Below are 25386 nucleotides of genomic sequence, written 5' to 3'. Positions count from 1 at the left end.
TGAGTACCCATGGAAGTGAGTACATGAGTGAACGTGATACAATGGCTGTGAGTAGGTGTGAGTATGAACGTGAGCACCGGTGTGAGTAAGTGTGAGTCAGTACTTACCAGTGCGAATGGGCCGGTGAGTACCGATGGGTATGAGCAGGCAGGAGTATAAACGTGAGCGAGTGCCCATAAGTGTGAGTACCCTTGAGTGTGAATGTGAGTACTTATGAGCGCAAGTGGGCGTGAGTATGAACGTGAGTGAGTGCCTATGAATGAGTGTGAGATGGCGTGAGTGTGAACGTCAGTGAGTACGAGTAGATGTGAGTAAGAGCGTGAGTAAGTGCTACGAGTGTGTGTACGTGTGAGTGTGAAAGTGAGTGAGTAGGTATGATAGTCAGTGCACGTGAGTATGAACATGAGTGAGTACCAATGAGTGTGAGAGGCGTTACTGAAAGTGAGTGAACACTTATGAGTGTGAGCGGGCGTGAATATGAACACGAGTGAGTACCAATGGTCGTGTCGTGTGAGCATGAACGTGAGTGCCTATGAGTGTGAGGAAGCGTGAGTATGACTTCAATGGTGTGAGTGGGCTCGAGTATGGGCGTGAGTATGCCCATCAGTGGGTGTTGGTGGGCGTGAGTATGAACGTGAGTGAGCGCCTATGAGTAGGAGTAGGTGTGAGTATGAACGTGATTGAGTACGTATGACTGTGAGTAGGCGTGAGTATGAACGTGAGTGAGTGCCTGTAAGTGTGAATATGAACTTGAGTGAGTGTCTATGAGTGTAAGTAAGCGTGAGTATGAACGTGAGTGAGTGCCTATGAGTGTGAGTAGGCGTGAGTATGAACGTGAGTGAGTGCCTGTAAGTGCGAGTATGAATGTGAGTGAGTGCCTATGAGTGTGAGTAGGCGTGACTATGAACGTGAGTGAGTGCCTATGATTGTGAGTAGGCGTGAGTATGAACGTGCATGAGTGTCTATGAGTGTGAGTAGGCGTGAGTATGAACGTGCATGAGTGTCTATGAGTGTGAGTAGGCGTGAGTATGAACGTGAGTGATTGCCTATGAGTGTGAGTAGGCAGGACTATGAAAGTGAGTGAGTGCCTATGATTGTGAGTAGGCGTGAGTATGAACGTGAATGAGTGTCTATGAGTGTGAGTAGGCGTGAGTATGAACGTGAGTGAGTGCCTATGAGTGTGAGTAGGCGTGAGTATGAACGTGAGTGAGTGTCTATGAGTGCGAGTAGGTGTGAGTATGAACGTGAGTGAATGCCTATGAGTGTGAGTAGGTGTGAGTATGAACGTGAGTGAATGCTTATGAGTGTGAGTAGGTGTGAGTATGAACGTGAGTGAGTGCCTATGAGTGTGAGTAGGCATGAGTATGAACGTGAGTGAGTGGCTATGAGTGTGAGTAGGCGTGAGTATGAACGTGAGTGAGTGGCTATGAGTGTGAGTGGGCGTGTGTATGAACGTGAGTGAGAGCCTGTGAGTGGGAGTAGGCGTGAGTATGAACGTGAGTGAAAGCCTATGAGTGTGAGTAGGCGTGAGTATGAACGTGAGTGAGTGCCTATGAGTGTGAGTAGGCGTGAGTATGAACGTGAGTGCGAAGGCTGAAAAAATTGGGGTGAGTGAGTGTGAGTGAGTATTCTCTTACAGTGCCGACCTATGCTGCCGCGCTTCTCTTGGTACTTCTTCAGGATTTTTTAAAAGGTTAGGTGTGGCACATAGGAAACACATAGTTGACACACAGTTGATTGGGCTTAGTGGAGTTGACGGAACCTTGGTTACTCATAGGCCAGAGTGGGTCTCGCGTTCACATACCACGGCCCTGCGTTCCCACATCAGTCTGCATGAAGTATTCATGCATAATATTTGTGACTTTTCATTACTTTTAACGGAACGTCCCAGGCCTTTTATTAACGCTAAAAATGAATAATCTCGAAATCGTGTCAGTGCTACATGAAAGCAGCATAACTTGTCAAATTAGCACGAATAGGCCTGGATCCAGGATTTTATGAAGAGGAAGGGGTAGGGTGCTCCGACTTTTAGATGGTAACTGAGGATGATTGCACGCATATTTACGATCAATATTAACAACAACGATACATCAATATGCGTCCTAGTAAACGTTCCAATGACACACCTGTGAAGACTTAAGGAGTTCTCACGTGTCGTACACTGCATGGGATTGCACACACAAACTTCAAAGAGGGGGGGGGGGTCAGGAAAAAGCATCCGTACATGTCCCCCCCTCCCCCTTCCCCTGTACCATCTCCTGTCCTTAGTACACTGGTACAAAGCCCTCAACTATACGACGTCGTTCATTGACTGTCTTCGCGCCTCAGCATCAAGCAATCACACAAAATATATCTATGCAATACTTGCCTTCACGACGTGTTTGTCACTTGTAGTGTACGTTACATATAGTTCGAATCAGCTGTCATCTTTCAGGGAGAATCAGCAATGAATGACGACCAACTTAATACCGAATTTCCCGGCAACGGGTTACAACGGTAGACGCTGACTTCTTCGCTGGCATATGTCAAAAAGCGAACATTAAAAACACTAACAGATGTGGTATTTTATCCGCAATGTTCAACCAGAACCTAACAGCAACAGACACTCGGGCAGTTATAGATTTATTTACAGATTACGAGACAGGATACTATAAACCAGGGGTCTCAAACACGCGGCCCGCGGACCCTTCTCTAACGGCCCGGCCTGCAGATAATTGTCTTCGTCCAACATGCATATACATTTTTTAAATTTTCTTAATAAGTATGCTCATGAGCTACAGATAATGACTGGTCTGAAGCATTTTCTTCGTGAAGTATTCCATGTGCTCACCATGTGTCAAAACATAACCATGCCACAAAGAAGTGCATTTCAAAATCCAGATTCCAGAGTACAGATTTTAGTCATTCTGGCGATCGGTGTCTATGTGCCGTTCGAATCCTAACGCCATATATCTTTCAGAAATGACTCATATATAAGGTATGAGAAAGGCCGCCTTTTCAAATGGCATCGTTAGAAGACATTTTTTTGCAAACTAGCCCCCTCCCCCCCTCCTTCGTTCCTGCCTTCACCACTGACCCGGCCCTTGCGGGCCTGAATTTCGTGAAGGATGCCTGTTAGCTAAGGCGAGTTTGAGACCGCTGCTATATGCTTTACGGAAACCACTGGGCTGCGTTGAATATACGCATCACCTCTTCCTGACCCCATGATGTTACTTCATCACTCTCCTGAGTTCCCATTTCCATTTTCCTCTGTGCTGAGCAGCGCGCCAGAGCGTACTAGCTCAGAGCGACCTCTGTACGTTCTTCTAATAAACTTTCTGTCACTCTCAATGCCGGAAGTGTAGACATGTTTGCCTATATAGTTACGCAGCCGCAGAAACCAAGCACCTTATCGCAGCATTGATTCATGACGTCAACTACTGCACACACGTGCGTTGCGCGAACGCATGTATCGCTCTGGGGACGTCGATGCAATTGTCTCGACATGTGGAACGACGAGCGGCTCAAGGATTGTGCGCAGGAGTGCGCACCGACAACTCACCAAATGTTTGCTATTTGACGCTTGCGATGGTCTCGTACGGAGAGAGAGTCTTCCCTGTACTTCGAGGCGGAAGCTGATTTCTTCAGCGGGATAATCTTGGGAGCAGCCAGGATAAACGTGGGTCTTTGGCCCAGGCGATCGAAGCAGATTCGTGTTGTAGTAATCAGAAGCCACGACTCGGAAGTAGAGTTTGACTTGTGTGTGACGGAAGTCTTGGAGGGGAGCTGCTAAACCATCCCTGATGAAATCGCCGGTGCTTACATTCGCTCCATCGAACGGGCGCGATCCGTGGATGTCTGCAGTGTGTAGCCGGAGGCGGAAATGCGTGACTCATTGTGTGTGCAACGAAACTCGTTCCAAGAAAATAAAAATTCAAGCAGAACAAAGCCGGGTTCTGGCCTGTGTATATGCAAGGACATCATTACATTCAGTTTGAAAGAAGATAATCCAGTAATCTTAACAGCTAGTAGCCTGGATTAGCCGATATTAGCCAGCACTTGACATAATTTAGCTAAGAATAGCCTACCTCAGCCGACAATAGCTATCATTAAGACAACGTTAGCCAAGATTGGCCATTATTTAGCCATATTAGCCGACAGTCGGTATTTCTCTATACATAAGCAACCATTTAGCCAACACAAGCTGAGATTAGCCAAATGGACTATATTTTAGCTATCACTAAGCAGCATTAGTCAGCGCTAACGACTGCTGGCACTTAGCAAGTGAAAATGGTACGGCGCTGGTTGGGGTGCGAGCAAATACGGCCGGCCAGGAGGCCACCACTCGCAGCTCACCATTCTCTGTTCACAACTGCGGGGTTCACTAACACATCTGTCCTCGCTTTAAAACATGTGTGTACTGAATGAGCCGGACCGCATCTCATTATGTGTCCCTGCATGTGTAAACATGTTCGGTGGCCCCGGGACTGCACTTTCAGTGACTCTTAGAGTTGTTATGTGACTGGTCTTGATGTTTAGGGTTATTTCCACCATACTCGGTGTCGTGTGGCTGCATTTTATGTCAACTATAGCGTTATTTTGGTGGACTGCATTTTGTGCCGTCTTTCGTGTTGATACGTGAATGAATTTCGCGCTTATGTGAAGAATTTTTTTTATGGCTCGACTTCATGGCTGTGATTTACACCCGTTCTATGATCTGTGAAAAGGAGTAGCAGGCACTATATAAAAGCGGCAACGTCTCCTAAGCGAATTTGCATTACAAATACATTTTGGTAGCCTACCAAAAAAAAAGGCACTGTATGTATACATACAGACGCTCACAGGAAATATAGCGAGCTTCCTGTTGAATCTGTTATGGCAACCTCTGGACAGGGTTGCGAGTGCTTTATTTTATCACCCATGTTTTTCTAAGAACTTAAGAATGTGATACGTAGTCGCGCTACACCAATTTTCTAAGACTTAGCAACATTCATGGTTTCATAATGCAGCCATTTCTTCCAGCGTAAGGAAATCCGTAGTGCTGATAACGCGGTTGAAACCGTCGACAACACGAACTTCATAAGACAACTTCTTAAAACATGTGTGCTATTCCTTGGGAACGTGAATAGTTACACTTTTGCTGAATTTCTGTGAACCAACGCTAGTAACTTTTTTAGCGCACAAAAGAGCGTAGGACACGGAAAGGGACGGCACGAACATACCACTGACTTCCAGGTTTTGGTTTGGTTTCTGAGGAGCCATATCCCATTTATAAATGAAACACAGTAGCAGAACGCTCAGGTGAGTTTGTACAAGATAGCACATTAAGACAGTAATACTCACTTAGTGAACTCACTTATTTGCTACAGCCAACTGCGCCTGATGACGACAATCAATATGTGTGTTTGACTGTTAAAAAGAACAAACTCCTGTTTACTTTAATAGGCGTTTATATATCGCCATCGAGTACTTTTAATTCACGAAGATTAGAACATATATTGACTGCATGTCCTGCTCCATGGGTCATTATAGGAGATTTTAATGCGCATCATCTGGCATGGGGAAGCACAAGGACAAACGCAAGAGGACAACGATTGGCAAGTTTCGCCTCGAATCATGGCCTTTCTCTCCTGAATGATGGCAGCCCAACGTTTCTTCGAGGTGTGACGTACGGTAGCTGCCTTGATCTTACTTTCGTCTCCAGCTCCTTCACCAGATGTGTTAAATGGTTCTCGGACATTGAGACACACGGAAGTGATCACATTCCTACCTATCTTCACATCAAAGGGTTCTCCAAGTCTTGTCTACAGAAGACCATCAGAATGACTAACTGGACCACTTTCCAGTCTGATATGGAAAATGTTTGCCAAGCGGGCCTGCCCACTGGGCTAGAGCAAGCAATCAAGAGCACAATACAAGACGCAACGCGCCCGATCGTGATTCCTTCTAAGCGAAACGATTTCGATACAGAATTGGAACGACTTCGAGCGCTTCGCCGTCGTGCGGAACGACGATATCGGCGTACCAAGTCCATACATGACCTCAGGACAGCCAGGCGAATGCAAAAGAAAATCCAGCGTCGTATGGACAGATTGGCCTCCCACGGTGGACAACGTTTTGCCAGACATTAGACCCTCGCAAGCCCCTCTCTCAAATCTGGAGGACGGTGCGTGGTTTGCGCTGTCATCCTGAACAGCGCTTTCCCTTCAAGGCGCTGGCACTCTTTCAAAGCGACAAGACATCGAAGTTGCAGAAGATTTTTGCGCGAGGATCGCTGACCAAGCGGTTCGTCCAGATCCCGTTGCCGGATGTGCCATCCCTTGTTCCCGTGATAGCCGAATGGACCTTCCTTTTACAATGGAGGAACTCGAGGCAGCACTGGCTTCATGCAGGCGTTCTTCATCTCCGGGGCCAGATGGCATATCGTACCGAGCCTTGTGCAATCTTGGTGAGGCCGCGCGGGGAGAACTACTGCGACTCTACAACAACTCGTGGCAAGAGGGCAACGTTCCCGACGAATGGAAGACAAGCCGATTAGTACCACTTCTGAAGCAAGGCAAGTCTCCACTTGACCTTGCCTCGTATCGCCCTATTGCATTGGCCAGCTGCGTGGGGAAGATAATGGAACGAATGATATATGGCCGCCTGGAGTGGTATCTCGAACACTACAAGATCTATCCAAACTCTATGGCTGGCTTCCGACGTGACCGTTCATGCATAGACAATGTTCTTGATCTCGTTACGTACGTTCAACAGCAGAGATCACGTAAGCGACTATCTGCAGCGTTGTTTTTGGATGTGAAAGGCGCCTATGATAATGTTCTACACGAGGCTATTATCGATGCGCTTGAAGTGGTTGGCCTTGGTGGTCGAGTTCTTCGATGGATTGGTAGCTACCTGTCTGCAAGGTCATTCTTTGTGTCCACCGAAGACGGCCCCACCACACTACGCTATACCTGCCGAGGCGTTCCTCAAGGCGGAGTACTCAGTCCCATACTATTCAATCTCGCACTCATTCAACTTGTCGAATCCCTGCCAAGTACGATCAGATCTCTATATACGCAGACGACATATGTGTCTGGACCTCAGCCGTTACACGACTTCAAATACGTGCGAGACTTCAAAAGGCTGCAACATTGACAGCGCACTACCTTAGCAAACAAGGCCTCAGAATATCCCCGGAGAAATGTGCATTGGTGGCGTTCACACGCAAACCAATGACACCATATGCCATTTCTATTGACGGGCAGTCGATTTCTTATGCCAGAACCTACAAATTTCTCGGCATAAATTATTGACAGAAACCTCAATTGGAGCCCACACGTGGCCTATTTGAAGAAGCGCCTGACGGCCATTGCCCAGCTGCTCAAGTTCCTGGGAGGGAAAAACTGGGGCATGTCAGTAGATGCAATGTTAGAATTATACAGAGCACTCTTTCTTGGGTTTCTGAGATATAGTCTGCCTGTACTAACCAACACCTGCAAGACAAATCTTCGCGTTCTACAGGCTGCACAAGCTCAGGCACTCAGAGTTTGCCTAGGTCTGCCCAAATGTGCGCCAACAGAGGCGACTATTGCCATCGCCAAGGATATACCAATACAAACACACATTGCGTTAGAAGCCTTGAGAGCTCACATAAGGCATTTTGCTCGAGCTCCTAACCACCACCTGGCAACACTGCCTTCAGAAAGACCGCTAGCATCATACTGCGCGACAATCTGGAGCTACTCCGCCAACCTACCGTCAGGCTTCAGCCCCGCATCCAAACCATCGATTCCACCTTGGTGTTTAATTCGTCCTGCAGTGCATCTCATTGTACCAGGAATCAAGAAAAAATCTGATTTGTCATCGCCTGTCCTGAAACAGCTATCTCTGCTTCTACTGCACGAGAAATACACCGACCACATACATGTTACACCGACGGCTCAACGACCATCCGTGATTCGTCCGGGGCAGTAGTTGTCCCAGCGAAAGGTGTAACTGTTAGCTTTAAGACCGACCACCCAACAACATCAACAGCTGCTGAACTGACAGCTCTTCGCGCTGCACTTTGTGTTATCAATCGCGAACAACCGCAGCGATGGTCAATTTTTAGTGACTCCAAAGCAGCCCTACAATCTCTCTTGTCAGCCCTGCGGCGTGGACCATATGAACAACTGGTATTCGAGATAAGACACCTCATTCATACGTCATTCGAGAAGGGACACCAAGTGACATTTCAATGGTTGCCAAGTCACTGCGGCGTGCTTGGCAACGACATGCCGATAATGCTGCTCGGTCAGCTTTGCAAGGAGACAAGGAAGAGGCTATACCGCTTTCAAGGTCTGATGCTGCTGCCATGCTTCAAAGGATCGCAAAGAATATTTCGCACTCAACACTGAATACGTCAAGAAGCCAAAACTATCGGCAACACCACCTCAACGAGTTGCGGCGACTTCAAATACCATCTGAACTCCGCCGAAGAGAGGCCACTCTGCTATGCCGCTTATGGCTAAGAGTGGCTTTCACGAAGTCATATTCGTTTCGAATAGGGATGGCCGACAACGCTCTTTGCGACGCCTGCGGCACCGAGGAGACCTTGCAACATATCTTCTGCGACTGTCCTCGCTACGCTGCGCAGAGACGATCCCTGGTATTCGCTCATCTTCACAACAGACCGTTGACACTAGACACGATTCTCCAGTGCCATCCTGATAAGTCATCGAGAGTTCAAGCAACCAAGGCATTGCTCAAATTCCTAAGGACAACAGACTTACACGAGCGGCTGTAGACTTTTTAATGATGCCGCATACGGCACAAGACTGCCGCTCTGCGCTGTGACGTTATGTGTGTGCGTGTGTGTTCCCCTCTCTTTCTCTCTTTCTTTACTCTTCTTTCGATCTCCCCCATCCCTTCCCCCTGTACAGGGTAGCATACCGGTTATGCCAAACTGGTTAACATCCCTGTCCTTCCTCTCTCCCGTTTTCTTCTCATAGAGACATCAGGTAAACATAAAATGACTTATAATAGTAGACCTGCGGGTTATGCTGCTGCCTTTTATTTACACATGTGAAGTCCCAATAAAGCAAACGCTGGATGTTAGCGCTTGGTTCTTGTTGCTTGATATTGCCATGTGTTCGTATGTGCGCTAAAAAGTTGCTGCGGATTACCAACATGCCAAGGCTTAATTTGGTTATAAATGTTCAAGGTCAGTGCTTCATAAAAGTCGGCGGTGTGGTAGCGAAACCCGGTAGCAGCCAACTGTTTAGGTGACGCGAAAAAGCAGGTGGCCTTCCGAAGCGCCTAGGGTTTTCCTGCACTTATACACATAGCAACCACATAAACGATTAGCATTGCGTAGGTGTGTCAAAAAAATAATTGCACGCATACGAGTCAACAACATTAGTATGTTACGATCATGGTGAGGCAAATCAAGCAAAACGTGTAGCGGCATTTCACTAGGAAACAGGGTATTCCGAAACTTCAGGCTTAGGACCACATCGAGACTCCCTGCGGGCCATCTACACCTTTTCTCGCGGTTCTTGCTTCTTTTTTCTTTTCTTGAACTTCTTTTATGTGAGTGGAGAAGGGAAGGAGTCGTGATGTCAGTAAGATAAAGTCTATCTTGCATTTATTGCATGTGGCTACAGCGAATGAAGCATGGCTACGCGCCGGAGACGTATCTGGGGGGAAATAGGCCCGACGACACGCGCAGAACTTCTTGGCGCTTCGCATATTCTGTCCTGAACGCTCGACTACCGAATTGCGTCCCTGACATCCCAGATGTCTCCGGCGAGGTGGTCTGTCACTGCAAGCCCTGCGTAGCAGGCCTCAGCGCCCACGATGTAGTCAGGTAACCAACGTCGCCGCACGGCATTGACACGAACTACTCTATGCAACGTCGACAGCAAGCGGTACGAGATAGGCCTAAACCACGAAGCGACTCGATGCCACCGCAGTACACACCGTGCGCTAGCTTCTTGGGCTAGCTGGGTGCAGCGCGAGGTGCGTTTAGTTTGCTTTTTTATTACTTCGAGGACTCGTCCGTTGCTTCGTGAGCGCCACTGCGGTCACGTCGTTGCTCTGTCTATACGTCTGTTCCTGCCGCTCTGCAACAGACGCTGTGAGAAGTCACGAAACCTCGTAAGCAGACGGCGAGCGCATCCGAGCTTCTGCCGCATGCGACAGTCACGGATCGCGTCGCAGTCGCCGGCGCGTGCATCCCGCAAACGCGCACGCACGCGTGTGGCTTGGGACTTTGCGCCCGGCTGTGCTCGGCCGCATACGGCGTGTCGTCAGCGGCACGGGTTCAAGGCGCGGCAAAGAGGCAGAGAAGGGTTGCAATGCGTCGCGAACGCCTGACAGGATACACGTCCTTCTTATGGTTCTTAAGGCCAGCGAACCCCTTTTGTTTTGCGTGACAACGGGAACAGCACTGACCGCGAAGAGAGTACGGCAGTGCCGCAAAGAGAACGTAAACGTTACAGCGTTTTTTTCTTTGCTCAGAGCTAGGGTGCAGTTCTTGATCCAAGCACAGCAGCATAAAAATGTCAACAAAAAAAAAAGAGAAAGAGCTCTATTTGAAGCCTCGTCTTGGAATGTTTCCTCCAAGAGGAGATGTAGCATCGGCATAAAGTATGAAATGAATTCGCGCTCAATGAATTAGGGCACGCCTGGCTGATGCGGCGGGACACATTGCACAGTGTTCGCCACAAATGAGTTCTCGGCGGCACGAAGGCCTCTGCTGGGACAACCTCCTACCAACGCCTTAATCAAGGTCTCAGTCGTAGAGAAAGCTGACAGCCGCCAAGTTTTGTTCATTAAACATGCGTCTTCATGCGATGCGCAATAAGCTGACAGCTGTGGATACTATTCAGTCACGTTGAAGAGCGACAGAAAATTCTGCTTGAAAAGCCATAACAAGTGGCACAGTCAATTCGGTTAAAATTGAATTCCCCGGTTTCAATTTACCGGCCAGAACGTTAATATAATTATGAGGTGCGCCGTGCTCTGCTACTCCCGAGAAATTTCCACCACCTGAGTTTGAATAGCCCGCACGCAATTCTATGTATTATTGTGTTATAACATTTCACTCAAGACAAAACGCGGCCTACGTGGCGGGTAATAACACCCGCGACGTGCTGCTTAGCAGCTATTCGCCACAGCCACCACAGAATCAGGGCGACGGGTCACTGCGTCGTAGATAAAGGAGCGTAATCGATTCAAAAGCCCGTTTATGTTATGCGCATCGTTTATAAGGCCAATGGATAGTGAGACGAAATAAGGCGGAGGGGAAGTTGTTTGTAACTTTCAGAGACAATAATTTTTTTGGCCTATTTTAACCGCACCCTAAAAAAGGGTAAGGTGCCAGATAATTTCTTATCCATTATGCTAGCTGATCCCAAAGGCCGTGCCGTTTTTTAGAGCTTTCCCGTAAGCCACGTGACGTGAACTACGTTAGTAAGATACATACTCCCACACGCCTTATCACTATCCAGCATCGCCTAAATGCAGTATAAATGATTGATAATGTTATCTTTCTGCTGTGGTAACACCAGCATTTTCTTCATTAACTGTCAATCCAATAACAAAGGTTGAGCTAGTTGACAGGGTTATATCCTGAAAAAAAAAGGCGTGCAACCATGGACAGAAAATAAGAGAAGCAGACAATGAACTCAAATACCGGAATTAGTCCTGTCTATTTTTCCGGCCAGCCACCCTAGACAGTGGGGCCGTGGACTTAGCACCCACCACTCACGTTTCACGTCCCTTTTCGTCGTTTGCCCATTAATAAAGTTCCTACTACTTCTTTTTTTACGTCCGTGTTTGCACGCCGTGCCTTTTCTCACGATCAATTGAAGAGTGTGCACAAATTTCAGTTATAGAATAGTAATTATAAACCAAAGAGAAGAAAAGTAATCGAGAAATGCAAATTGTCGCTTGTCGAAGGCGAGACTTATCGACTGGTAAATACAGGTGGATCAGGGTGGCTTTTTCGCGAACGATATAATGCAAGTGACGACAGCACACGCGTGGCCAGACAGCGCACCTCCCTCAATCTCGCGTGTAGCCCACAGCGGGCGCCGGCGACCTGACCTTAACGCTGGTCGCTCTGCGGGCGCTGGCCCAGATACGAACCCGTTCAAGAGCAGACAGGCTTAATCCAGCGCGGGCGACGGAAGTCAGCCGACGGACACCTTATGATTCGACCCCATGAGTGAAATACACGGGAGTAATCATGCTTCCACTCAGGATCATAGAGTCCGAATTCCATGCCGACAGAACGCGTGTTGTTGAGAAGGATGGAGTTTGGTGGGTGTGGATCGCGATGGCAGGAGGGTAGGAATGTAATCAGCTGTCCAGTCCTGTCGAACTGTGGAATGCTGCACTTCGGCAGACGCACGAACCTTGCAGACATAGTTGAAGAATGAGGGTACCCAAATATTCAAATAACCTTCAGAGCGCAGTACGATTTCCGGACAGGGCGGCCGCATTTCGATGAAGGCGAAATGCAAGACGTCTGTGTATTTATGTTCGCTGTAGGGGATCCCGTGTGGTCGATATCAATCTAGAATCCCCAAATGCGGCATGCCTCGTAAACTTATCATGGTTTCGACACGCAAAACTGGATATTTATTCCGCGCTTGGGCGCCGACAAGCTCAGGAATTGAGTGAGTCCACTCATCAGATGTCTTCACTTGAAACTAGAGAACACCCATGAATCTTCGGATTGTAACTGGCTCCCATGCGCGATCTTCTCAAATCCGCGACACTTTCACGAGAAACTTTCACGCGTCTTTCATGTTTCTAAATTTGTACCTCCTCTGCAAGAATAATCGGGCCTTCCGCAACCTGTCTTGAGCAACTTAGTGAAGTGTACAAATATTTGAAATTTGCAATAGTGAATCGGCCACGGTCCTAGTTGGACCGGCCTTGGTATTCAATATGAATTTTTCCTTTAGTTTTAGAGCGCAGCCGTGACTTCAAAATCTAAAGATATTTGTGCAACTTTAAAGTATTGCACACACAGACGTGTTGTGTCATTCAGACGGACAGACTGTTATGACTGAACGAAACTACACAGCTGTCGAATTGCAGGCAGCAGTTGTGCTGCTAAACACACACAGCAGGCAATTCCAGCTACTTGCATCAAAGACATTTCTATGTCCTCAAAGGTGAAGCATAACTGGCTGGCATCCACAATGTAGTAAAATATTTCACCACTGTAATCTAGTTAATATCGTCACAGTGTTCCAGGCACGTCCTCGATGTTGCGTCACACTTTGTCGCCACTGGAAGTGTCGTCCAACTCGCTCCACTCTTTTGCGGGCGAGGTCTTCTTACAGATAGCTCGAGCTCTGGCTCGGCAAGCCCATACAATCGGCCCCAGCGAATTCCATCTCAGGTCCTCCCACGTCCTTGTGGGCCCACTCTTTTATCGGCAGATATCAAGCGCCACTTCGCATCCCGCACTGAATGAGTTTACGATGGAACGCCATTCCCTTTCGAACAGCCATGGACTGTCATCGAATAACTAATCGCCTTTCTCTCTCCCCCTCTCTTTCACATACAGTATTATGGTACCTCCGCACAGCCTGGGCGTTGTCGCCTGTGCGGATACCAGCTGCTATTGACCCACTGGCTTTATAGCTCTGCCGTGCAATGAATTCGATCCCGATCGGGCGGTGATGCATAACCAATGAGTGATCATCGCTCACGTACCATAGCTGCAGGACGGCTCTCTGTCGAAGTGCCGGCTCGCTCGTTGGCTATAGTGGCTTAGTAGCTTTGAGTCGTGGAGAAAGTCGCTGGAGAGCCTTTCGCTACTCGCGTGCATGAGATAGCTATTCAATACTGGCAATGCAGCAGCAGCAGCAGCAGCAGGAGTGGCATGGTTCCGTTCAAATCCATTAAAACCATTGTGCATTGTTCCTGTTGCCGGCGCGGCAATACGCGTCCCGAATAACGAGCTATGGCAGAATGTTTGTTACTGAACAACGTTATAGGCGGCGATGCGAGTATTAAAGCAACATAACGATAGAATAGAGAAAACAAAACTCGAAGCAAAACGTGCACTATTCGAGAGCGGAACAGCGATTAAGAGTGAGTACTCCACTACGGCAAGTGTTGGCTACTGAGGCTGCACTGGCTGAATCTTTTAACCAGACATCACAGCTATCAGCATTCATATGTCAGCAAGTGTAACATAGTATCAGGATGGCTACTAACAATTGAATGAGATGTCACATGAGACTGGTCAACCTTTTCAGTGCGGTACTGTTTCGCTTAATTCTTCACCCCCGACTTTTAAAGAGAGCACGATAGTTTTTACTAGCCGTGGTCTCTGTGGCAAGCATTGTTCTTTCTCTGATGCAAGTTTTTTATTTGGTTTTTGGTGTTCGACAGAAAAAAAAAACAAGTAAGTTCAAGTCACCATCAGTGATTTAAACAGGTATCATGTAGTGGGCTTGAAACTGTGGCCCCATACGTTGTATGCCTGTGAAGAGCATTGCGAATTGTAGTCTATCTAGCCTTAAGAGTTGGTTCGATCGTTTGCAGTTTCACGGCGTTCACCTTGAGCCCAATGCTGTGGGCCAATAATTGCAAAACGTAATGCTTTACACGACTGTTTCTTTGCGTTGTTCAGATAATTAGAAGGTTCTGTTCTTGAAATGTGAGCAAGAGATGAGAGAAAGCGTTTCGCACTTTCCGAAGTCCTTCGCCTCTTTGATGCGCGAATGCATAATATGGCGCTCTCATGAAACAACGTGATTGGGCAAGCAGCGTAGAATGTTGGGCAAGGTGGTAAGTATTCATTTTATTCAAACTGCTCGGAGGGACGGGAAACGAAGAAAGAAGTGAGACAAACAAGCGAAGACTAACAACTAGGTTTATTGGAGGGTGAAAAGCAGCCTTTTTAACTGTAAAAAGGCTGCGACCATCCTCCAATAAACCTAGTTGCTAGTTTGCCCATGTTCGTCTCACTTCTTTCTTCGTGTCCCTTCCCACCGCGCAGTTTGAACAAAATGAAAGTGACTGGGCAGCATGGTTGAAAGCTAGTTTACATCGCACAAGCATATATATTTTTACGGTAAGTTCGCTTTCTTAACTTTATGTATCTAGGCTCACTTTAACAATGTGGGAATGACTTTTGAAAACAGCATATTTTATATCAAGGCGACTTGAACACAAAATTCACAGCGAGTGTTTACCAGATGATGGCATTTGAAGTAGCTCCCAAGTCCAAGTTTGTGGTCTCTTTTGCCTTCGGCTGGCCATGAAATCGCGGCTTTGGCGGTGGGGATTAAAACTCGCGCCCTCGAACTTATTTCGTGATAAATTCCTGCATTCCTAGTTTCATTATGTATAGGCTTTTCCGCCATTCAATGTAACATATTTCTTCATGTTTCATAAATCCTCTTGACATATGGAGACAACTCGCTGCGGTGCACCGACTAGATCCATGAGATGAAATACAAATCACCAGTTTCGTGAGGGCGACTTTGTAAGTAGGTACTACGTGACGATATGAAAACAGAGTAGTCCGTTTCATTTGGTCTTCTGAAGGACCTCCCATCATCCCTTACCAGGCAGGTGATAGTTTGCTCTGCTTGGAATCTGGCGCTGTTCAGAACGCGACTGAACCTCCCTTGCAAGTTCTGCGATTTCACGAAAACTAAGCCATCATTCATCAGTTTTGTTTCGCTTGAACTGTTTGAAAGGTTACGTGCCAAACAATCGTGTTGTCCTATGCATTGTCAGAAAAGGCGACAATCTCGACAAAAATAGCAACCACGAATTATCAACCTCGTTGACTTCAAGTCCACAGCTGCACGGAACATATTTAAACACAGTGATTCTTGCAAAGAATGCCACATCATGGTCTAGCTGAACGTAACTAAATAGAAAGAATGAGAAGAGTACGTGGTTTGAATGCACGCAGTATCTGCCCAACAATAAAGATCAGCGATTACTCGCCGAGCACACATGCCGACAGCCTTTAGGTGAGCTTTCACAGTACGCGATAGTGTCAGCTCTGGGGGCCCATGCACTGTGTCAGGAGAGGCATTCACGCGATGCTGCTCAAACGTGCGTAAAACAATGCGAGATGTCAGAAACCGATAAAACTGAACTCTCAGGATCTAAATCACCTGTTTGATAAGAAAATGGGCTTGCTGTACGTGACCTTTGTCACGTACAGAAAGAATGCTAGAATGCTCCAAGATGATCTGTCACACGAACGAAATAACTTGTCTTGTTGTGCTTTATGAATATGAGAGGTTAGATAACTTTACAAAACGATTGAACTATTGTTGTTCGTATACAAATGTGCAGAAAGAAGCACGCTATTGAGTTAATAGTTTCGTTTTAATATGACATCTTGAAAATGCGCTCCCCTTTGGGCTCTCCTTTCCAAGTTGCGCAGAAAGCGCATATGTGAACTTAGGCTAATGTAGGTGAAGGCACACACACGCGCACACGCACAGCTAGTGTAGTGGTTGACTTAGACAGGATAGAAGTGATAATGTTTTTTCACAGCCCACAAATGTGTCAGAGAATAGCTATACCATATATTTTTGTAGCCTTCATATCGGTCTCGTGCCAACACGGGAACGTGAACTTCAAGTAATGTCCCTTCGTTTTCGTTGCGATGGCGATCAGATGTGAAAAAGACATACTACTATTCTTCCTTCCAACCCCTGAGGTTTCGTTTCCACGCAAAGAAGCCACGGAGAAGGTCACGTTGCCTAGTTTCCTAGATTGAACTAGCAAAGCAAGAGAGACACTGAACCTGGAACCAATTTTAAGGCGATACATATGACCAGCGCAAAGGAAAATACCGAACCGATCAGGGACAGAAATGACGACGTTCCTTGCTCATCAAGTGAACATCACGTGACGAGCAGGCAGAGGAGGTGTCAAGCTCACAACCATGACGCCTGCTGCAGGCAGAACGCCACTTAAATGTCAATGACCTCTGGACATTTGCTACCTGTCAGTTTCGCTCAAGAGGCGGCCGCAGTTTCAACGGATACCCATCGTAGCACTGAAGCGTAAGGCGACGTTCAAGCACGAAGACGCACACTGTGTTTGATTATTCTTTATCACTAGATGTCGCCCTAGCGCGAGCAAAGTGAGCGTGCACGGTGCCGCATCGGCAGCAGCCAGTTGGGTGGTGCCGCGTAGGCAAGTCACGGAGGAAAGCTGCATCGGCGATGTCGCATAGGCAGGAGACACGCCACATTTCGAAGTCGGACACGCCTGCATGCGCGCCATCGACAAATCGAGGCCACTCTTTTTTTCGTCGACGTTGTACTACATGCTTCTCGATTTAGCTGCGCAAAGATACACGTGCTCATTTTAGAACCTATACGCGAATGGCAGGAGGGATGTTGCCACTGATGCCACTGACTGACTCCGAACGTTGGCTCGTACTCACAAGGAAAGCGTTTCTATGCACTACAATTTTTAAGCGAAGCTTTTATAACTAACAGATTCAGGCGGCGTCATACGCGAAATACCCGGTGCAGGCGAGCGTAAAAAAATGCGGCCCTCGAGGATGCGCCGGTCACATGCGTATTCGTATGCGCCGTGTGTCAATAGTTGATGAGAGAACAGACTTTTAGGCTAGTTTGTTTGTTACGCTCATTGAAGCCGTAGCGCTGACAAGACAGGCTCTTTCTATGGTCCCTGTCTTATCATCGCTATGGCTTCAATGGACAATAATTTATGCTCTCTCGATCTTGGGCTTGTCGCCGATCAGCCGTTTCTGATATGGCGATCTGATCTTTTATCGAGGAGACTTGCTATTACTCGTTGCCACATTTCATTGTTGCCTGAATATGAACGCGTGGCCGTCATTGTTGCCTGTGGCGACTGAAGTGTTTGCGCTGATAAACACGTGCATGAAGGTCCGATTCCCGCTATAGAGGAAGGAAAAAGTTAGGAGGGATCATTGCGCGATGCGAAATAAGAAAGATAGAAAGAAACAAACAAACAAAGAAAGAAATAAAGAAAAGTACGTCAGGCCGTGCTCAAACTCGTTGACAATAACTGTTATTGAAACATCCAGTCAATGTGGATGCCTTGCCTTCTTTTCGAATCTCTGAGTCACTTTACGGAGCAGTTCGTAAAAGTGTGTCGCTGAGGCTCTAAATCACAATGTTTCTCGATCAAAAGCGCGCGTCATGATTGGCCACACTTCAGTATTAATGCGTCGAAAGACCGGCCTGGCTGACGATTTTTCTTCGTGATATTTCCAGCGCATGATCTAATTTGTGAAAACGCGGTTGTAGTTATGTTAATAATCTCAAGTTCAGGCGAAGTAGCCGTACAGATGGCCGCAATGCAATGTAGTTGTGTAGATGCAAGCAGTAAAATAGAGCGAAGGACAAATGAAGTGAATGACATGGCGCAATGAAAGGAACTGAGCAGTACTGGAAAGCCCTAATACTGAAAGGTACACACGTAACTCCTCAAATAGAACTAAACCCCACATTCAGTGTTTTGCAGGGGCCCTTCGTGGCATACATACGTGGCACCTTCGTGCCCACTTTATTGCAGCCGATGGTTATTTTTCTGAAATAAGAACCGCAGCCTGCAAGCACACCGTTATTACAGAGACGTGATTCAACAGATGCCGATACCTCAACGGCTTGCTGCAAGCTATTTCCACGGGCAATTTCCCGAGGAACGGACGTAGAAAGAATGGAAAGACAGCAAGATGAAATATATATGTGTATATAAATAAAGCCTAAAGAACAAGAGAGCGAGCCGCAATGGAGTTACAGTCGTCATCGTGACCGACTCGCGGAAGTGACCGCGGAACGGGCACGTTTCGCATTTTTCTTTCCCTTCTCGGAAATAGAGTTATCTCCAGCTGACAGGGCGTGTAGGGTGGAACGCAGGAAGTCGTCCGCCCACTTTGCTCGCTGCTAAAGTGGCGGTGGCAGGGAGTGTGATATCTTGTTGCGTCACACGGACGACGGTGCTGCCGATGTGAATCTGTAAACGGCTAGATCGAGGTGTTAGCTTCGCACGTGGAGTTTATATACGCGTCCGTACTTGCCTCAGCAGCGAAGCACTTGCCATGGCTGAAACGTTAACTCAGTAAATAGGCAAGTCTCATAACTACAGGCCCCTTTATGTTTCAGCAACATGAACACACACACACACACACACACACACACACACACACACACACACACACACACACACACACACACACACACACACACACACACACACACACACACACACACACACACACACACACACACACACACGCACGTGTGTGTGTGTGTGGCATTACGGTGATTGGAGATACCAATAATGACGACATTTGGCCAAAAACACACGTTATGAACGAAAATCTCCTGTGAATTAGCGCACAGATCAATGCATTGGGCTTAGTAAAATTAACGGCATTTTTTACCGCGAACGAATACAAAGAACCGTAATACTAAGGGCAAAAAACGATATGAACTTTCCAAAATTTACATTGCTGAAAAATAATCGCTAGCAGTGTCAATGACAGAAGTCCATGAGCATGCAACGTCAACGTCACTGGATCCAACGACCCGGTAGTAAGACTTCAGTGGCGGCAAATGACGTTGACGGCAAAGGACGTTGCTTTGTAGAATACGGGCCCTAATCCTGGTGGAATTCACAAAGGAACTTGTTCATAAGTTTTGATTTGCCATTAGTCCGGCGCCACCGCTAATCTTACGTCTAGCATATCAATTACCTGGAAATCTTGTTTACGAAGGATTATAGCGTAGTACTTTTTCTACAGACAGGCAATGATTGCCTAAGTACTGGACTGTTTCTTATATTCCTTCTGCTCAGTTTTCGACCTTTCATCTTGTTTCGAAAAAAGAGCGTTTTCACTTAGAAGATAAACGTAAATTGATGCCAACTTGATTATCTGTGTGTGTTCTATCCCTGAAATCAGCTCTGCATATACTTAATCTGTAAGTGGTGCTCTACGAGAAAGCATAAGGGACACTAGGAACTCGGAATGTGGAAGCTTCCAAATAAGTGGGCTCTCCAGAGTGAATAAATCCATGAGATGTGGCTGGTAGCGCTGTTGCTTTTACAGCGAAAGCTGTTATGAGATCATTTCACCGGCCGTTTTTGGCGCCGTAGTTGTCCGCCGCCGCCGCCGCCGGTGTCCGTAACCAGTATCGCTCGAAATAAGAAAAAAAACGAAAGAAAAAAATTCCAGGATGGAACGAGGTTCGAACCTGGGCCCTCTGCGTGGGAGCCCAGTATTCAACCTCTGAGCCATGCCGGTGCTTTTTTTTTCTTTCATGGTATTTATTACAAATGTGTGTAATTAGCATACATAGCGAACAAAATACTCAAGGCGGCCTCTACCAGCGTACAAGCGTTACACAGAAGTCCTAAAAGGGTATTAAAGCTATACATTTCATGAAGAGTGGATACCAGTCCGGTTGAAACTCTAATTGTTCGTAAAAGTCTTTTAGCTGAAGAGCCATTTGAATGAGATGCAACCGCGATGATACCATGGGTTCCGCATGCCTGTCTAACATGCGAGTTTTCCATAAACTGTGCATACCCATTAGTAATAGCATGTCAACAGGCATAGAATGGCTTTTGGGTGGCATGAGATAACGTATGCTATACGAATTTAAATCGAGTTGTTTTTTAAAAGCCCTTTGTAGAACGTCCCAGAAGAGTATGGCGTCTTTACAGCTGATGAAGCAATGTTCTATAGTTTCCGGAACTTCACAGAGGCGACAGTTAACTGAAGATACAAAGATGCCTTTGCTGCTTAACCAGGTCTTCACAGGCAGGCGTCTGTGTATGCACTTTGTAGAAGAATGTCTTGGATGTTGGTGAAATAGGCATTTTCTTCACACGCACGAGCACGTCGTGTCCAGGCAATCCAGCATATAGTGAGCGGTACAAAGGTGCAGGAAACAACATATCTAATATGGCATTATATAGATCTTTTCGTGAACTAGAGAATAAATAGTCGTTAGAGAATCTTACTGTCAAAAACCGCACTGATTCATACACTTCACGCATGAATCCTTGCAAATAGGGAGGCGAGGCACAATTAGCAGATACCACTAAACTTGGTAAAACATCGACGAGATTCACTTGTAAAAATGTTCGAAGCAGCGGATGATCGCAGTCCCGAAAGTAGAAAAAACGGGATACCAATTGTTTAATAAAGAGATGCACCAACCCAAGACCACCTGCGCAAACTGGTCTAAAAACATTGTCACGCCTCATCGGCTCGTAACTTGATGACCAAATAAAGGTAGCAAAGATTCGGTGAAACTTCTGAATGTAAACCCTGGAACAATGTAGTATTTGTAGTACGTAGAATAATTTTGTTGCCAGGAATAGATTGCATGCTTTAGCTCTGCCAAAAATTGAGAGGTTATGGGGAATAAACGTCTGGGCGTAACGCTTTAGGCTGGGTACACGTTCTTTCCAATAATGTGCGCTTGACTTATATGCATCCAATGGAACGCCAAGGTATTTCGGTGGCACACAAGACCATGCAATACCCTCGAAATTCGTTGGTTTATAAGCCCACGGGCCAAACCACAGTCCTAAACTTTTAGCAAAGTTCATTCGTGCACCAGAAATGGTTCCGAATTCCCGAATAGTGGACACCACTGTTTTTATACTGGAAATGTCTGTACAAAAGAACGCCAGGTCATCCGCATACGCTAATACTTTCACCTCAATTCCGTAAACACTGAAACCACGAACATTGCAAGATCGAATCACGCTTAAGCACAGTGGTTCCAAATAGAGGGCAAAAAGCAGTGGCGACAACGGACAGCCTTGCTTCACAGAAGAGTGAATCGACACAGGTTTTGACAGGTGGCCATTAACAATCAAACGAGTTGAACAATCACTGTAGCATAGTTTTATACCTTTGAATATAGTGGAACCAATGTTAGCATGTTCTAGAAGAGAAAATAGAAAGGAATGACGAACCCGATCAAACGCCTTCGCTAAATCCACTTGTAATATTGCCAGTTGGTCATACGAGTGGGAAGAATGTTCCAATACTGTGCGGGCAATGTGTATGTTGGTTTGTATTGAACGACCTTTCAGGCCGCAAGTCTGGTGGGCGCCAATAAGAATTGACATTGCAAATTGTAGTCTGTTTGATAGTATTTTTGCAAAAATTTTATAGTCAACGTTACACAGTGTAATCGGTCTGTAGCCGTCAACATGACGAAGCTTTTCTCTATCTGAGTATTTCGGAATTAGGACGGTGTGGCTTCTTGTAAAAGATTGAGGAAGGGTCCCCAGATTCAAACTCCTGCGTGAAAATGTCCAGCAGTACCGGGCACAGTAAGGATTTAAAGGTTTTGTAAAACTCGCCCGACATCCCGTCGGGTCCTGGCGTTTTCGACATCGGTAACTGGTCAACGGCGAGTTCTATTTCTTTTAAAGTGATAGGCCCACTAATAGACTCACACTCTTCGTCCGATAAAGGAGTCACAAATGACAGAAACTGCGTTACTAGATCTTCATTCTGTTTTTCATAGGCATCGCTGAACAATGCTGTGTAATAAGCTTCAAATTCTGTCATGATTTCACTTGTATTAGTTACCAATGACCCTTGCGAATATAAATCTGGTATAAATTTGCTTTTTGCGTTGCGGTATTCATCGAGTAAGGCTTGACGTGTGGGTTCCTCTGAATGCAAGGTACGAGTATTGCGTGATTGAACACGGGCCCCTCTGTAGCGTAAGGTGTCGTACCTCTGGAGTGCGCATTTGGCATTAGCGATTTCGTCTGTGTAACAACCAGGCGCCTCACATTCAAATTCATATAAGTTTTGAAGATTCTTTAGCAACATCTTTTGTTCTAACCTTCTGTAAAAACCCCGCACTGATCCTGATTTCGATAGCTACTGTCCGAACTTCTTGTTTGAAAAATTCCCAAGAGGCAAACAAAGGCATGTCAGCCGACAAGCAACTCCTCAGGGCTACGTGCACGCGAGCAGTAAATTCCTGGTCACTCACAATTGAAGAGTTGAGTTTCCAGAGTGCCCACTGCGGTCTGAAATATGATCGAGTGTTATGACCAATCTGCCCCACAACAATGCAGTGATCTGAGAACGAAATAGGCTCCGTTTTGCATGACAGGTCGCGAGAAATAAGAGGCGCTGAAACATAAATGCGATCAATTCTAGTGTGAGTACTACCCTGTGCATGTGTATATGAGGGTAATCTATTCAGTGCTCCTATGTCAACAAGTCCCGCATTTTGAACTATCAGAGATAGCACTTCAGCACTCTTATCGCTGCGGCTAAACCCAGTACGATCACACGGACTGCAAACACAGTTGAAATCACCCATGAGCAGAATGTTACGGTCAGGATCTAGCAAAGTGGCCAAGCTTTCAAAGAAATTAGTGCGCCGCGGTGCATCATTGAAGGCATATACATTGATTAGGCGCCACGGCAAACCATACAACATAAAGTCGCATTGTATAAGCCGCCCCTCTGCGTCAACATTATAGGCAACAGAAGAATACGGTAAACTCTTCCTAAGAAACAAAAGGCAGCCCGCCGATAGGCCTACAGCGTGCGAAACAATTACATCAAATACGGAGAGATATGGCCGCAAGGCCCTCTCCGTGTCCACTTCACTCTCGATCTTCGTTTCTTGAACGGCGACGAAGTCAAGGTGATGGCTGAACAGCAACCGGCGGAGCTGCACCTGCTTCTGCTTGGATCGAAGTCCACATACGTTGATCGTTGCAAAAGTGACTTTCTGAGGCAGCGCCATGGTGTCTACACTTTTATCAGAGCTGCATACGCCGGTCTGGTGGGGAAGGGGCGCGCGAATGCTCCCCGTTACCGCCGCCAGGCCTCCTTGATCTTGAACGTCTGCACTTTCCTGCATGCTTTGATGATCTCCGACGTCGTGATTGTCTTGGGCCAACCGCGGAGTCACTTTCCTCACTCGTCTCAGGGTTTGACGATGCAGGGCGCTTACTTATAGAAACATCGACGGATTCTCGCACATCGGCACTAGTTAGCTCCTCACGTGGCGTTTCTACATCAGCATTACTGCTGGGGCTTTCCTTTTGTGTCAATACTGACTCATGTGCAGGTACTGCTTCCTTCTCTCCGCTGTCTGTCACATCTACGGTGTTTGACGCTTGTTTAGAGTTCTCCGCTCCAGCACAGTCACTAGCTGCGTCCTTGTCAACAGCACAGGGCTCAGCGACGGCAGCATGTGGAAGGTCTCCCGTTGCATCGAGGACTTCCGTAGCGTCCATGATATGTTCTGGAAACGCATCTTCAGGTGGTCGCATGCGATGTCGTAATTTATTGGCATACGTCGCCACACATTCTTCAGCCGTGTGTCCAAACCGCCGACAATCTTCGCAGCGTGGTGTCCTGCAGTGTCGACGAATATGTCCTACTTTGTTGCAACGAAGGCATAAAGGTGGCCTGCCGGGAATCAGCACTAGGCTTTGTAGACCACAAACTGAGAGCAGATGCGGGATGTCGGAGACACGGACTCCGTCACCAAGTGCCAGTACAACGTCTCGGTTAAGGGTCCTCATCTGTTCCATTTCTGACACCCTCCAAGTTTCCGCTGAAATCGACTTGATCTTTCCGAAAGGCTGAAAGGCTTCGTGCACATAAATATCTTCCAGGCGTTCAGGGAGCCATAACAGCTTCATTTTAACTTCCGTGGGTTCAGGGTCTATAACGACGCATCTTCGTCCTCAAACAAAGAATTCACCACAGATTACTATCTTCACTTTAGATAGCGCAGTCCTGCAAGTCACCATCCAGACATGTGACATTTGAAATTGCCCGATCGAGGTTATATCAGCAAGGTCTATGATATTCCGGAGGGCATCTCGAAAGTCCTGCGCTCGGTATGGGCGGCCAGCAAGGTCTGCATGCAGGAAAACGGAGTCAGCGACGAGCTTACCAGTAGGAAGACGGGGCAGGACGATACGGTAGTCATTACTGCTGGTAGAAACCTGGGCAGTACCTCGGCTTGAAGCCGATTGATCCTTTGTAGCGGAGAACATCACAAACACAACCGTTCCGAACGGCGTCTTCGTCTTTCTCGAGCCATGCCGGTGCTTGAAAAGCCCGTATAGGACCTTTTTGCAAAGCAGTTTCAAGCCGGTGCTTGAAACTGCTTTGCAAAAAGGTCCTATACGGGCTTCATATCGGGAAGGAACCACATTAGCATATGATATATACCGTGGTAGAAGAGTAAAAAAAAGCACCAAGCGTCGCACAACGCGAATTCTGTAACCAGGCGTCACACAATGCGAATTGCGCAACGAGTAGGTTGTTGAATGCTTCCAACCCATTACAAAGGGTTCTGCCATAATTCTTCGTCGTCATCAGGCACAGCATCAACAAAGTGCGCATAATGCCTTACAAGCGTT

General features: G+C 46.9%; 1 pseudogene; it reads right to left on the bottom strand.

The window, feature by feature from the left end:
- Positions 1–23766: 23766 nt before the first annotated feature.
- On the bottom strand, positions 23767–25017 carry LOC119398891 (uncharacterized; annotated as a pseudogene).
- Between the last annotated feature and the right edge of the window lie 369 nt (positions 25018–25386).

Source organism: Rhipicephalus sanguineus, chromosome 7 (assembly GCF_013339695.2).
Source record: "Rhipicephalus sanguineus isolate Rsan-2018 chromosome 7, BIME_Rsan_1.4, whole genome shotgun sequence".
NCBI classification, from domain to species: Eukaryota; Metazoa; Arthropoda; class Arachnida; order Ixodida; family Ixodidae; genus Rhipicephalus; species Rhipicephalus sanguineus.
This window is presented reverse-complemented; position numbering and strand designations above follow the sequence as displayed.